Source organism: Eubalaena glacialis, chromosome 8 (assembly GCF_028564815.1).
Source record: "Eubalaena glacialis isolate mEubGla1 chromosome 8, mEubGla1.1.hap2.+ XY, whole genome shotgun sequence".
NCBI classification, from domain to species: Eukaryota; Metazoa; Chordata; class Mammalia; order Artiodactyla; family Balaenidae; genus Eubalaena; species Eubalaena glacialis.
The window spans coordinates 890152-907121 of NC_083723.1; positions in this window are offsets into that span (position 1 = coordinate 890152).

The following is a 16970-nucleotide window of genomic DNA, read 5'->3' on the forward strand; positions in this document are numbered from 1 at the left end:
CAGCCAGTCTGTGTCTTTTGGTGGGAGCATTTAATCCATTTACATTTAAGGTAATTATCGATATGTATTTTCCTATTCCCATTTTCTTAAATGTTTTGGGTTTGTTATTGTAGGTATTTTCCTTCTCTCATGTTTCTTGCCTAGAGAAGTTCCTTTAGCATTTGTTGTAAAGCTGGTTTGGTGGTGCTGAACTCTCTCAGCTTTTGCTTGTCTGTAAAGGTTTTAATTTCTCCATCAAATCTGAATGAGATCCTTGCTGGGTAGATTAATCTTGGTTGTAGTTTTTTCTCCTTCATTACTTTAAGTATATCCTGCCACTCCCTTCTGGCTTGCAGAGTTTCTACTGAAAGATCAGCTGTTAACCTTATGGGGATTCCCTTGTGTGTTATTTGTTGTTTTTCCCTTGCTGCTTTTAATATGTTTTCTTTATATTTAATTTTTGACAGTTTGATTAATATGTGTCTTGGCGTGTTTCTCCTTGGGTTTATCCTGTATGGGACTCTGTGCTTCCAGGACTTGATTAACTATTTCCTTTCCCATATTAGGGAAGTTTTCAACTATAATCTCTTCAAATATTTTCTCAGTCCCTTTCTTTTTCTCTTCTTCTTCTGGGACCCCTATCATTCGAATGCTGGTGCGTTTAATGTTGTCCCAGAGGTCTCTGAGACTGTCCTCAGTTCTTTTCATTCTTTTTTCTTTATTCTGCTCTGCAGTAGTTATTTCCACCATTTTATCTTCCAGGTCACTTATCCGTTCTTCTGCCTCAGTTATTCTGCTATTGATTCCATCTAGAGTATTTTTAATTTCATTTATTGTGTTTTTCATCATTGCTTGGTTCCTCTTTAGTTCTTCTATGTCCTTGTGAAATGCTTCTTGCATTTTGTCTATTCTATTTCCAAGATTTTGGATCATCCTTACTATCATTATTCTGAATTCTTTTTCAGGTAGACTGCCTATTTCCTCTTCATTTGTTAGGTCTGGTGTGTTTTGACCCTGCTCCTTCATCTGCTGTGTGTTTTTCTGTCTTCTCATTTTGCTTATCTTACTGTGTTTGGGGTCTCCTTTTCACAGGCTGCAGGTTCGTAGTTCCCATTGTTTTTGGTATCTATCCCCAGTGGCTAAGGTTGATTCCGTGGGTTGTGTAGGCTTCCTGGTGGAGGGGACTAGTGCCTGTGTTCTGGTGGATGAGGCTGGATCTTGTCTTTCTGGTGGGCACATCCACGTCTGGTGGTGTGTTTTGGGGTGTCTGTGGCCTTATTATGATTTTAGGCAGCCTCTCTGCTAATGGATGGGGCTGTGTTCCTGTCTTGCTAGTTGTTTGGCATAGGGTGTCCAGCACTGTAGCTTGCTGGTCGTTGAGTGAAGCTGGGTCTTGATGTTGAGATGGAGATATCTGAGAGATTTTTGCCGTTTGGTATTACGTGGAGCTGGGAGGTCTCTTGTGGACCAGTGTCCTGAAGTTGGCTCTCCCACCTCAGAGGCACAGCCCTGATGCCTGGCTGGAGCACCAAGAGCCTTTCATCCATACATCCTTTCATCAGAGTAAAAGGGAGAAAAAATAGAAAGAAAGAAAGAGGATAAAATAAAATAAAATAAAATAAAATAAAATAAAATAAAGCTATTATAAAGCAAAGCTATACAGACAAAATCTCACCCCGAAGCATACACATATACACTCACAAAAAAAGGAAAAGGGGAAAAATTAATATATCCTGCTCCCAAAGTCCACCTCCTGAATTTGGGATGATTCGTTGTCTATTCAGGTATTCAACAGATGCAGGCACGTCAAGTTGTTTGTGGAGTTTTAATCTGCTGCTTCTGAGGCTGCTGGGAGAGATTTCCCTTTCTCTTCTTTGTTCGTACAGCTCCCGGGGTTCAGCTTTGGATTTGGCCCCGCCTCTGCGTGTAGGTCACCTGAGAGCGTCTGTTCCTCGCCCAGACAGAACGGGGTTAAAGGAGCAGCTGCTTCGGGGGCTCTGGCTCACTCGGGCGGGGGGGAGGGAAGGATACGGATGCGGGGCGAGCCTGCAGTGGCAGAGGCCGGCGTGACGTTGCACCAGCCCGAGGCGCGCCGTGCGTTCTCCCGGGGATGTTGTCCCCGGATCACGGGATCCTGGCCGTGGCGGGCTGCACCGGCTCCCGGGAGGGGCGGTGTGGAGAGTGACCTGTGCTCACACAGAGGCTTTTTGGTGACGGCAGCAGCAGCCTTAGCGTCTCATGCCCGTCTCTGGGGTCCGCGCTGATAGCTGCGGCTCGTGCCCGTCTCTGGAGCTCATTTAGGCGGCGCTCTGAATCCCCTCTCCTTGCGCACCGCGAAACAGAGGCAAGAAAAAGTCTCTTGCCTCTTCGGCAGCTGCAGACTTTTTCCCGGACTCCCTCCTGGCTAGCTGTGGTGCGCTAACCCCTTCAGGCTGTGTTCATCCCGCCAACCCCAGTCCTCTTCCTGAGATCCGACCGAAGCCCGAGCCTCAGCTGCCAGCCCCCACCCGCCCCAGCGGGTGAGCAGACAAGCCTCTCGGGCTGGTGAGTGCTGCTCGGCGCCGATCCTCCGTGCGGGAATCTCTCCGCTTTGCCTTCCGCACCCCTGTGGCTGCGCTCTCCTCCGTGGCTCCGAAGCTTCCCCCCTCTGCTACCCGCAGTCTCCGCCCGTGAAGGGGCTTCCTAGTGTGTGGAAACCTTTCCTCCTTCACGGCTCCCTCCCACTGGTGCAGGTTCCGTACCTATTCTTTTGTCTCTGTTATTTCTTTTTTCTTTTGCCCTACCCAAGTACGTGGGGAGTTTCTTGCCTTTTGGGAGGTCTGACGTCTTCTGCCAGCGTTCAGTGGGTGTTCTGTAGGAGCAGTTCCACGTGTAGATGTATTTCTAATGTATCTGTGGGAAGGAAGGTGATCTCCGCGTCTTACTCTTCCCCCATCTTGCCCCAAGTCCTGAGTTTATTTTTGTGTATGGTGTTAGGGAGTATTCTAATTTCATTCTTTTACATGTAGCTGTCCAGTTTTCCCAATACCACTTATTGAAGAGGCTGTCTTTTCTCCACTGTATATTCTTGCCTCCTTTGTCATAGATTAGTTGACCATAGATGCATGGATTTATCTCTGGGCTTTCTATACTGTTCCATTGATCTATATTTCTGTTTTTGTGCCAGTACCATACTGTCTTGATTACTGTAGCTTTGTAGTATAGTATGAAGTCAGGGAGCCTGATTCCTCCAGCTCCATTTTTCTTTCTCAAGATTGCTTTGGCTATTCGAGGTCTTTTGTGTTTCCATACAAATGTGAAATTTTTTGTTTTAGTTCTGTGAAAAATGCCATTGGTAGTTTGATAGGGATTGCATTGATTCTGTAGATTGCTTTGGGTAGTATAGTCATTTTCAAATGTTGATTCTTCCAATCCAAGAACATGGTATATCTCTCCATTTGTTTGTATCATCTTTAATTCCTTTCATCAGTGTCTTATAGTTTTCTGCATACAGGTCTTTTGTCTCCTTAGGTAGTTTTATTTCTAGGTATTTTATTCTTTTTGTTGCAATGGTAAATGGGAGTGTTTCCTAAATTTATCTTTCAGATTTTTCATCATTAGTGCATAGGAATGCAAGAGATTTCTGTGCATTAATTTTATATCCTGCTACTTTACCAAATTCATTGATTAGCTCTAGTAGTTTTCTGGCAGCATCTTTAGGGTTCTCTGTATATAGTATCATGTCATCTGCAAACAGTGACAGCTTTACTTCTTCTTTTCTGATTTGGATTCCTTTTATTTCTTTTTCTTCTCTGATTGCTGTGGCTAAAACTTCCAAAATTATGTTGAATAATAATGGTGAGAGTGGGCAACCGTTTCCTGATCTTAGAGGAAATGGTTTCAGTTTTTTACCATTGAGAACAATGTTGGCTGTTGGTTTGTCATATATGGCCTTTATTATGTTGAGGTAGTTTCCCTCTGTGTCTACTTTCTGGAGAGTTTTTATCATAAATGGGTGTTGAATTCTGTCAAAAGCTTTTTCTGCATCTATTGAGGTTATCATATGGTTTTCATCCTTTGGTTTGTTAATATTGTGTATCACATTGATGGATTTGCATATATTGTAGAATCCTTGCATTCCTGGGATAAACCCCACTTGATCATGGTGTATGATCCTTTTAATAAGCTGTTGGATTCTGTTAGCTAGTATTTTGTTGAGGATTTTTGCATCTATGTTCATCAGTGATATTGGCCTGTAGTTTTCTTTCTTTGTGACATCTTTGTCTGGTTTTGGTATCAGGGTGATGGTTGTCTCGTAGAATGAGTTGGGGAGTGTTCCTCCCTCTGCTATATTTTGGAAGAGTTTGAGAAGGATAGATGTTAGCTCTTCTCTAAATGTTTGATAGAATTCGCCTGTGAAGCCATCTGGTCCTGGGCTTTTGTTTGTTGGAAGATTTTTAATCACAGTTTCAATTTCAGTGCTTGTGATTGGTCTCTTCATATTTTCTATTTCTTCCTGGTTCAGTCTTTGAAGGTTGTGCTTTTCTAAGAATTTGTCCATTTCTTCCATGTTGTCCATTTTTTTGGCATATAGTTGCTTGTAGTAATCTCTCATGATCCTTTGTATTTCTGCAGTGTCAGTTGTTACTTCTTTTTCATTTCTAATTCTGTTGATTTGAGTCTTCTCCCTTTTTTTCTTGATGAGTCTGGCTAATGGTTTATTAATTTTGTTTATCTTCCCAAAGAACCAGCTTTAGTTTTATTGATCTTTGTATTGTTTCCTTCATTTCTTTTTCATTTATTTCTGATCTGATCTTCATGATTTCTTTCCTTCTGCTAACTTTGGGGTTTTTTTTTGTTCTTCTTTCTATAATTGCTTTAGGTGTAAGGTTAGGTTGTTTATTTGAGATTTTTCTTGTTTCTTGAGGTAGGATTGTATTGCTATAAACTTCCCGCTTAGAACTGCTTTTGCTGCATCTCATAGGTTTTGGGTTGTCGTGTTTTCATTCTCGTTTGTTTCTAGGTAGTTTTTGATTTCTCCAGTGATCTCTTGGTTATCTAGTAGTGTATTGTTTAGCCTCCATGTGTTTGTACTTTTTAAAGTTTTTTTCCCCTGTAATTGATATCTAGTCTCATAGCGTCGTAGTTGGAAAAGATACTTTATATGATTTCAATTTTCTTAAATTTACTGAGGCTTGATATGTGACCCAAGATATGATCTATCCTGGAGAATGTTCCTTGAGCACTTGAGAAGAAAATGTATTCTGTTTTGGATGGAATGTCCTATAAATATCAAATAAGTCCATCTTGTCTAATATGTCATTTAAAGCTTGTGCTTCCTTATTTATTTTCATTTTGGATGATCTGTCCATTGGTGAAAGTGGGGTGTTAAAGTCCCCTACTATTATTGCGTTACTGTCGATTTCCCCTTTTATGGCTGTAAGCATTTGCCTTATGTATTGAGGTGCTCCTATGTTGGGTGCATAAATATTTACAATTGTTATATCTTCATCTTGGATTGATCCCTTGATCACTATGTAGCATCCTTCTTTGTTTCTTGTAATAGTCTTTATTTCAAAGTCTATTTTGTCTGAGATGAGAATTGCTACTCCAGCTTTCTTTTGATTTCCATTTACATGGAATATCTTTTTCCAACACCTCACTTTCAGTCCCTAGGTCTGAAGTGAGTCTCTTGTAGACAGCGTATATATAGGTCTTGTTTTTGTATCCATTCAGCCAGTCTATGTCTTTTGGTTGGAGCATTTACTCTATTTCAATTTAAGGTAATTATCGATATGTATGTTCCTATTTCCATTTTCTTAATTGTTTTGGGTTTATTATTGTAGGTCTTTTCCTTCTCTTGTGTTTCCTGCCTAGAGAAGTTCCTTTAGCATTTGTTGTAAAGCTGGTTTGGTGGTGCTGAATTCTCTTAGCTTTTGCTTGTCTGTAAAGCTTTTAATTTCTCCATCAAATCTGAATGAGATCCTTGCTGAGTAGAGTAATCTTGGTTGTAGGTTTTTCTCTTTCATCACTTTAAATACATCCTGCCACTCCCTTCTGGCTTTCAGAGTTTCTGCTGAAAGATCAGCTGTTAACCTTATGGGGATTCCCTTGTATGTTATTTGTTGCTTTTCCCTTGCTGCTTTTAATATTTTTTTCTTTGTATTGCATTTTTGATAGTTTGATTAATATGTGTCTTGGCATGTTTCTCCTTGGATTTATCCTGTATTGGATTCTCTGTGCTTCCTGGACTTGATTGACTATTTCCTTTCCCATCCTAGGGAAGTTTTCAACTATAATCTCTTCAAATATTTTCTCAGACACTTTCTTTTTCTCTTCTTCTTCTGGCACCCTTATAATTCGAATGTTTTTGTGTTTAATGTTGTCCCAGAGGTCTCTGAGACTGTCCTCAATTCTTTTCATTCTTTTCTCTTTATTCTGCTCTGATGCAGTTTTTTCCACTATTTCATCTTCCAGGTCACATCCATTCCTCTGCCTCAGTTATTTTGTATTGATTTCTTCTAGAGAATTTTAAATTTCATTTATTTTGTTGTTCATCATAGTTTGTTTGCTCTTTAGATCTTCTAGGTCCTTGTTAAACATTTCTTCTATTTTCTCCATTCTTTTTTCCAAGATTTTGGATCATCTTTACTATCATTATTCTGAATTCTTTTTCAGGTAGACTGCCTATTTCCTCTTCATTTGTTTGGTATGGTGGGTTTTTACCTTACTGCTTCATCTGCTGCATATTTCTCTGTCTTCTCATTTTGTTTAACTTACTGTGTTTGGGGTTTCCTTTTTGCAGCCTGCAGGTTCATAGTTCCCATTGTGTTTGGTGTCTGCCCCCATTGGGTAAAGTTGGTTCAGTGGCTTGTGTAGGCTTCCTGGTGGAGGGGACTGGTGCCTGTGTTCTGGTGGATGAGGCTGGATCTTGTCTTTCTGGTGGGCAAGGCCATGTCTTGTGGTGTGTTCTGGGGTGTCTGTGAACTTAGTATGACTTCCGGCATACTCTCTGCTAATGTGTGGGGTTGTGTTCTTGTCTTGCTAGTTGTTTGGCATGGTGCATCCAGCACTGGAGCTTGCTGACCATTGGGTAGAGCTGGGTCTTAGTGTTGAGACGCAGATCTCTGGGAGAGCTCTAACCAATTGATATTATATGGGGCCAGGAGGTCTCTAGTGGTCCAATGTTGTGGACTCAGCTCTCCCACTTTGGAGGCTCAGGCCTGACACCTGGCCAGAGCACCATGATCCTGCCAGCCACACGGCTCAGAAGAAAAGAAAGAAAAAAGCAAGAAAAGAAATAAAATAAAATTTAAAAAAATAAAAAATAATAGGGCCCTGAACCAAGATGGTGGAGTAGAAGGACGTGCTCTCACTCCCTCTGGTGAGAACACCAGAATCACAACTAGCTGCTGGACAATGATTGACAGGAAGACACTGGAACTCACCAAAAAAGGTACCCCACATCCAAAGATAAAGGAGAAGCCTCAATGAGACGGTAGGAGGGGTGCAATCACAGTAAAATCAAATCCCATAACTGCTGGGTGGGTGAATCACAGGCTGGAGAACACTTATACCAGTGAAGTCCACCCACTGGAGTGAAGGTTCTGAGCCCCGCGACAGGCTTCCCAACCTGGGGGTCCAGGAACGGTAGGAGGAATTCCTAGAGAATCAGACTTTGAAGGCTAGTGGGATTTGATTGCAGGACTTCGACAGGGCTGGAGGAAACAGAGACTCCACTCTTGGAGGGCACACACAAAGTAGTGTGCACATTGGGACCCAGGGGAAGGAGCAGTGACCCCAAGGGAGACTGAAACAGACATACCTGCTAGTGTTGGAGGGTCTCCTGCAGAGGCGGGGGTGGCTGTGGTTCACTGTGGGGACAAGGACAGTGGCAGCAGAAGTTCTGGGAAGTACTCCTTGGCGTGAGCCCTTCCAGAGTCTGCCATTAGCCCCACCAAAGAGCCCAGGTAGGCTCCAGTGTTGGGTTGCATCAGGCCAAACAACCAACAGGGAGGGAACCCAGCCCAACCCAACAGCAGTCAAGTGGGTTAAAGTTTTACTGAGCTCTGCCCTCAGAGCAACAGTCAGCTCTATCCACCACCAGTCCTTCCTATCAGTAAACTTGCACAAGCCTCTTAGATAGCCTCATCCACCAGAGAGCAGACAGCAGAAGCAAGAAGAACTACAATCCTGCAGCCTGTAGAACAAAAACCACATTCACAGAAAGATAGAGAAGATGAAAAGGCAGAGGGCTATGTACCAGATGAAGGAACAAGATAAAACCCCAGAAAAACAACTAAATGAAGTGGAGATAGGCAACCTTCCAGAAAAAGAATTCAGAATAATGATAGTGAAGATGATCCAGGACCTCGGAAAAAGAATCGAGGAAAAGATCAAGAAGATGAAAGAAATGTTTAACAAAGACCTAGAAGAATTAAAGAACAAACAAACAGAGATGAACTATACAATAACTGAAATGAAAACTACACTAGAAGGAATCAATAGCAGAATAACTGAGGCAGAAGAACGGATAAGTGACCTGGAAGACAGAATGGTGGAATTCACTGCTGCAGAACAGAATAAAGAAAAAAGAATGAAAAGAAATGAAGACAGCCTAAGAGACCTCTGGGACAACATTAAACGCAACAACATTGGGATTATAGGGGTCCCAGAAGGAGAAGAGAGAGAGAAAGGACTAGAGAAAATATTTGAAGAGATTATAGTCGAAAACTTCCTTAACATGTGACAGGAAATAGCCACCCAAGTCCAGGAAGCGCAGCGAGTTCCATACAGGATAAACCCAAGGAGAAACACGCCGAGACATATAGTAATCAAATTGGCAAAAATTAAAGACAAAAAAAAATTATTGAAAGCAGCAAGGGAAAAATGACAACATACAAGGGAACTCCCATAATGTTAACAGCTGATTTCTCAGCAGAAACTCTACAAGCCAGAAGAGAGTGGCATGATATACTTAAAGTGATGAAAGAGAAAAACCTACAACCAAGATTACTCTACCCAGCAAGGATCTCATTCAGATTTGATGGAGAAATCAAAAGCTTTACAGACTAGCAAAAGCTAAGAGAATTCAGCACCACCAAACCAGCTTTACAACAAATGCTAAAGGAACTTCTCTAAGTGGGAAACACAAGAGAAGAAAAGGACGTACAAAAACAAACCCAAAACAATTAAGAAAATGGTCATAGGAACATACATATCGATAATTACCTTAAATTGAAATGGATTAAATGCTCCAACCAAAAGACATAGACTGGCTGAATGGATACGAAAACAAGACCTATATATATGCTGTCTACAAGAGACCCACTTCAGACCTAGGGACACATACAGACTGAAAGTGAGGGGATGGAAAAGATATTCCATGCAAATGGAAATCAAACGAAAGCTGGAGTAGCAATACTCATATCAGATAAAATAGACTTTAAAATAAAGAATGTTACAAGAGACAAGGAAGGACACTACATAATGATTAAGGTATCAATCCAAGAAGAAGACATAACAATTATAAATATATATGCACCCAACATAGGAGCACCTCAATACGTAAGGCAACTGCTAACAGCTATAAAAGAGGAAATCGACAGTAACACAGTAATAGTGGGGGACTTTAACACCTCACTTGCAGCAATGGATAGATCATCCAAAATGAAAATAAATAAGGAAACAGAAGCTTTAAATAACACAATAGACCAGATAGATTTAATTGATATTTATAGGACATTCCATCCAAAAACAGCAGATTACAGTTTCTTCTCAAGTGCGCACGGAACATTCTCCAGGATAGATAACATCTTGGGTCACAAATCAAGCCTCAGTAAATTTAAGAAAATTGAAATCATATCAGCATCTTTTCCGACCACAACGCTATGAGATTAGAAATGAATTACAGGGGAAAAAACCGTAAAAAACACAAACACATGGAGGCTAAACAATACGTTACTAAATAACCAAGAGATCACTGAAGAAATCAAAGAGGAAATCAAAAAATACCTAGAGACAAATGACAATGAAAACACGACAATTCAAAACCTATGGGATGCAGCAAAAGCAGTTCTAAGAGGGAAGTTTACAGCTATACAAGCCTACCTCAAGAAACAAGAAAAATCTCAAATAAACAATCTAACCTTACACCTAATGGAACTAGAGAAAGAAGAACATAAAAAACCAAAGTTAGCAGAAGGAAGGAAATCATAAAGATCAGAGCAGAAATAAATGAAATAGAACCAAGGAAAACAATAGCAAAGATCAATAAAACTAAAAGCTGGTTCTTTGAGAAGATAAACAAAATTGATCAACCATTAGCCAGACTCATCAAGAAAAAGAGGGAGAGGACTCAAATCAATAAAATTAGAAATGAAAAGGGAGAAGTTACAACAGACACCGCAGAAATACACAGCATCCTAAGAGACTACTACAAGCAACTCTATGCCAATAAAATGGACAATCTGAAAGAAATGGACAAATTCTTAGAAAGGTTTAATCTTCCATGACTGAACCAGGAAGAAATAGAAAATATGAACAAACCAATCACAAGTAATGAAATTGAAACTGTGATAAAAAATCTTCCAACAAACAAAAGTCCAGGACCAGATGGCTTCACAGGTGAATTCTATCAAACATTTAGAGAAGAGCTAACACCCATCCTTCTCAAACTCTTCCAAAAAATTGCAGAGGAAGGAACACTCCCAAACTCATTCTATGAGGCCACCATCACCCTGATACAAAAACCAGACAAAGATAGTACAAAAAAAGAAAATTACAGACCAATATCACTGATGAACATAGATGCAAAAATCCTCAACAAAATACTGGCAAACAGAATCCAACAGCACATTAAAAGGATCATACACCATGATCAAGTGGGATTTATCCCAGAGATGCAAGGATTCTTCAATATACGCAAATCAATCAATGTGATACACCATATTAACAAAGTGAAGAAGGAAAACCATATGATCATCTCAATAGATGCAGAAAAAGCTGTTGACAAAATTCAACACCCATTTATGATAAAAACTCTCCAGAAAGTGGGCATAGAGGGAACCTACCTCAACATAATAAAGGCGATATACAACAAGCCCACAGCAAACATCATTCTCAATGGTGAAAAACTGAAAGCACTTCCTCTAATATCAGGAACAAGACAAGGATGTCCACTCTCACCCCTATTATTCAACATAGTTTTGGAAATCCTATCCACGGCAATCAGAGAAGAAAAAGAAATAAAAGGAATACAAATGTGAAAAGAAGAAGTGAAACTGTCACTGTTTGCAGATGACATGATACTATACATAGAGAATCCTAAAGATGCCACCAGAAAAGTACTAGAGCTAATCAATGAATTTGGTAAAGTTGCAGGATACAAAAGTAATGCACAGAAATCTCTTGCATTCCTATACACTAATGATGAAAAATCTGAAAGAGAAATTAAGGAAACACTCCCATTTAGCATTGCAACAAAAAGAATAAAATACCTAGGAATAAACCTACCTAGGGAGACAAATGACCTGTATGCAGAAAACTATAAGACACTGATGAAAGAAATTAAAGATGATACCAACAGATGGAGAGATATGCCATGTTCTTGGATTGGAAGAATCAATATTGTGAAAATGACTATACTACCCAAAGCAATCTACAGATTCAATGAAATCCCTATGAAATTACCAATGACATTTTTTGTAGAACTAGAACAAAAAATCTTAAAATTTGTATGGAGACGCAAAAGACCCTGAATAACCAAAGCAGTCTTGAGGGAAAAAAATGGAGCTGGAGGAATCAGACTCCTTGAGTTTAGACTATACTACAAAGCTACAGTAATCAAGACAATATGGTACTGGCACAAAAACAGAAACATAGATCTATGGAACAAGATAGAAAGCCCAGAGATAAAGCCACACACCTATGGTCACTTAATCTATGACAAAGGAGGCAAGGATATACAATGGAGAAAAGACAGCCTCTTCAACAAGTGGTGCTGGGAAAACTGGACAGCTACATGTAAAAGAATGAAATTAGAACACTCCCTAACACCATACACAAAAATAAACTCAAAATGGATTAGAGACCTAAATGTAAGACTGGACACTATAAAACTCTTAGGGGAAAACATAGGAAGAACACTCTTTGACATAAATCACAGCAAGATCTTTTTTGATCCACCTCCTAGAGTAATGGAAATAAAAACACAAATAAACAAATGGGACCTAATGAAACTTCAAAGCTTTTGCACAGCAAAGGAAACCATAAACAAGACGAAAAGACAACCCTCAGAATGGGAGAAAATATTTGCAAACAAATCAACGGACAAAGGATTAATCTCCAAAAGATATAAACAGCTCATGCAGCTCAATATTAAAAAAAAAACAACCCAATCCAAAAATGGGCAGAAGACCTAAATAGACATTTCTCCAAAGAAGACATACAGATGGCCAAGAAGCACATGAAAAGCTGCTCAACATCACTAATTATTAGAGAAATGCAAATCAAAACTACAATGAGCTATCCCCTCACACTACTTAGAATGGGCATCAACAGAAAATCGACAAACAACAAATGCTGGAGAGGGTGTGGAGAAAAGGGAACCCTCGTGAACTGTTGGTGGGAATGTAAATTGATACAGCCACTATGGAGAACACTATGGAGGTTCCTTAAAAAACTAAAAATAGAATTACCATATGATTCAGCAATCCCACTATTGGGCATATACCCTGAGAAAACCATAATTCAAAAAGACACATGCACCCCAATGTTCATTGCAGCACTATTTACAATAGCCAGGTCAGGGAAGCAACCTAAATGCCCATCGACAGACGAATGCATAGAGAAAATGTGGTACATATATACAATGGAATATTACTCAGCCATAAAAAGGAACGAAATTGGGTCATTTGTTGAGACGTGGATGGATCTAGAGACTGTCATACAGAGTGAAGTAAGTCAGTAAGAGAAAAGCAAATATCGTATATTAACGCATGTATGTGGAACCTAGAAAAATGGTACAGATGAATCGGTTTGCAGGGCAGCAGTTGAGACACTGATGTAGAGAACAAATGTATGGACACCAAGGGGGGAAAGCAGTGGGGTGGTGGGGTGGTGGTGTGATGAATTGGGAGATTGGGATTGACATGTATACACTGATGTGTATGAAATAGATGACTAATAGGAACCTGCTGTATAAAAAAATAATTAATATTAAAAAAAAAAAAGAAATAGGCAAAGCCAATCTTTGTTGTTAGTGTTTAGGATCATAGTTACCTATGAAGGACTTGTGAATGAAAGTGGGAAAGAGGAGGTGTTTTAGAGTGCTGGTAGTAACATAGTGAGTTCAATTTGTATAAAACTGTCAAGCTGTTCACTTAAGTTTGTGCACCTTTTGCTTGTATGTTGTGTGTCAATAAAAAGTTCACACACACACACACAAAATAATAATAATAATAAAATAAAAAATAATAAAATTAAAAAAATAAATAGAAAAGAAGAGAGCAACCAAACCAATAAACAAATCCACCAATGATAACAAGCACTAAAATCTAAACCCAGATAAACATAAAATTCAGAAACAAATCAGTCGCAGACAACAAACCCTAAGTCTACAGTTGCTCCCAAAGTCCACCACCTCAATTTTGGAAACATTCATTGTCTATTCAGGTATTCCACAGATGCAGAGTACATCAAGTTGATTGTGGGGATTTAATCCACTGTTCCTGAGGCTGCACGGAAAAATTTCCCTTTGTTTTGTTTGTTCTCACAGCTCCTGGGGTTCAGTTTTGGTTTTGGTCCCACCTCTGCATGTAGGTCGCCCTCAGGCATCTGTTCCCCACTCAGACAGGAGGGTGTTAAAGCAGCAGCTGATTAGGGCTCTCTTGCTCTCTCAGGTCGGGGAGAGGGAGGGGTACGGTAGTCATAATTGGAATGCGGTGTGAGCCTGCGGTGGCAGAGGCCAACATGACATTGCAACAGCCTGAGGTGCACCGTGTGTTCTCCCAGGGAAGCTGTCGCTGGATAACTGGACCCTGGCAGTGGCGGGCTGCACCAGCTCCCGGGAGGGGAGGTGTGGATAGTGACCTGTGCTCGCACACAGGCTTCTTGGTGGCTGCAGGAGCAGCCTTAGCATCTCATGCCCGTCTCTGGGGTCCGCGCTGATAGCCACAGCTCGCGTCCGTCTCTGGAGCTCATTTAGGCGGTGCTCTGAATCTCCTCTCCTTGCACACCCCGAAACAATGGTCTCTTGCCTCTTCGGCAGCTCCAGCCTTTCCCGGACTCCCTCCCGGCTAGCTGTGGTGCACTAGCCCCTTCAGGCTGTGTTCACGCCACCAACCCCAGTCCTCTCCCTGGGATCCGACCTCCGAACCCCGAGCCTCAGCTCCTAGCCCCCGCCCGTCCAGGCGCGTGAGCAGACAAGCCTCTCGGGCTGGTGAGGGCTGGTCGGCACTGATCTCTGTGTGGGGATCTCTCTGCTTTGCCCTCTGCACCCCTGTGGCTGCGTTCTCCTCCATGGCTCCGAAGATACCCCCTCTGCCACCCGCAGTATCCACCCGTGAAGGGGCTTCCTAGTGTGTGGAAACCTTTCCTCCTTCACAGCTCCCTCCCACTGGTGCAGGTCCCGTCCCTATTCTTTTTTCTCTGTTTTTTCTTTTTTCTTTTGCCCTACCCAGGTACGTGGGGAGTTTCTTGCCTTTTGGGAGGTCTGAGGTCTTCTGCCAGCGTTCAGTAGGTGTTCTGTAGGAGTTGTTCCACATGTAGATGTATTTCTGATGTATTTGTGGGGAGGAAGGTGATCTCCACGTCTTATTCCTCCATCTTGAAGGTTCCCTCACCACCTAGGTTTATAGTGTCACTAAACCTAAGTATCCTTAAGGCAGTGGCCTGTAGGTTTTTGGTCACATATTCCTGAACATAATTTTGAAAATCTGTGTACCTCCTGGTAAAATTTTATGTTTACATCTAACTATTAGCATAAGTTTAGTAGAGGCAAAGGATGTAATTTCTGGGATAATTATTGTACCTTTGCTTTAAATGTATTCCATCAAGCCTCAAAGCTGAAAATTTAGCTCATTCATTTTTCAGATGTGTCATATACTCTAAATGACAGAACTCATCCTTATTTCAAATCAGTCATAATAGACTTTCTGTCAAAAAAAAATTGATTCTTTTCCAATCTATTCACATTTCTATTTGAATAGAAACTGATTTCAAATTCTATTGACATACATGTATTAATATTCACGGGCAGTTCTGAATACTCTGAGATGGATTGAGGTCTAGCCAAGCATGGGTAGATGAACAGGGCACCAGGCCTTCCAGCCCTTGTAGCCTGGAAGAAATAAAGTACATACTCAATGCCTCACTATTTTTCACACAGACTCTCCTGGCTCAGTTTCTGGATTCTCCCACGAGCTGTTAAACATTCTCACTTTGTCCCTAGATTTGGCCCCAGAAGTTCTGACGCCAAAGGGCAATGCACCATTGCAACAGTGTGATGGCTGGGTCTACAGTTTTTCTTTGGTTGAGCATGAGGGTGTCCTCATGTAACCCAGTTTGATGACCACAGCTCTGAGGGCACGGACCACATTGTATGTCATTAGTTCTTACTGGATTGCTGTGGCTCCCTGGTTCTTGGGGGTGGAGTAGCCATGGGACCGTGCTTTCGTTCTGCAGTTCCCAATCCTTCCCTACAGAGAGGCTTCTGTTATCTGCGGGGAAAGGAGCTCCTGCTCAAATGGTGGGCCCACTCTGCCGAAGCACAGGTAATGGGGCCAGGTATGAACAGCCCACCTGAGATGGGCTCAGGCCTGCTCTGTGGCTACACGTGGGACAGGTCACGATGGCTTTTAGAGCAAGAAGATGCACCTTTCCAGCTCTGCTGCTTTGTTGTCTGCAGGCATCCTAGTTATAACCTCCTCTCTAGAGTGTATTTCCTTACCTGTAAAATGGGACCATAGGGTGGCCTGTGTTTACTGTAGTTTTCAGAAGTGAATGGGATGATGTATCTGAAGATGTTTTGAAAACTGTAAAGCATTAAAGAAAAGCTAGCTATTATTTTTACAAGCCCTCCGAGAGTGAGTTGGATAAACCACTGGCCTCCTCAATCCTGTAATTTTCCCACCTGTTAAGTGATAGCTGCAGGGATGATGAGAACTTTCATGCTGTATTTTCCCTCGCCCTCCCCCTCCCTCCCCCCTTGTATTGGACCATAATGTGTCTTTTTTTCTTCAAGTGGAAATAAGATTTATTCATTTCATGTACAAGGAATCAAGAGTTTCATCCAATAAGACGGCAGTTACAATAAATCAAAAGCCACTGAGGATGTAACAGTTTGAGTTTTTGAACTTGATTTGATTTCTCTAAAAGTATAAATCCCACTCGTACAGCTTCGACAAATTATGCCAAGTCAACAAGCATTTCAGAAGGGTGTAACATAAATCTTTAAGAAAGCAAAAGAAGGTGAAGATGTGGCCTTTGTCTTTTAACAATAGAAAATCAAAAGGGAAGAAAAAATGTACACATACCCAGATTAATTTCCACGTTGAAGTGATAACAGATACTAGGAGATGTTTTAATACTAAATATCACCTTTTTCAGCTCTTAAAGAATTGCTATAGTAATTCACAACCACAAAAATGGAGGGGAGAGAAGCTGCTGGAAATTGCTTTTTAAAGAAATGTGTTCTCTTAGGTCGTATTAATAGAAGTATTGGGACTAGACGAGAAAGGACATACTAGGTAGATTCTTACAGGTTCAGTCTTGGCAAGGGAACTACAGTTTAGCTCACATGGACTTTTAAACATCTAGATATATTGCATAAAAATCCAGGTTTTCAGCTTGTCTTGAACAATCAGAGCGCCACGTCCGCATGTAAAAGCAGTGGGCGGGAGCTGGGCAGTGCTGCTCAGTGGTGATCACTGGGGATGCTGCAGGATCCATCCGGGTTGGAGGCGTGGGGCCCCACGGGGGGCGGGGGCACTGGGGGGGTGGTCCTTGGGGGT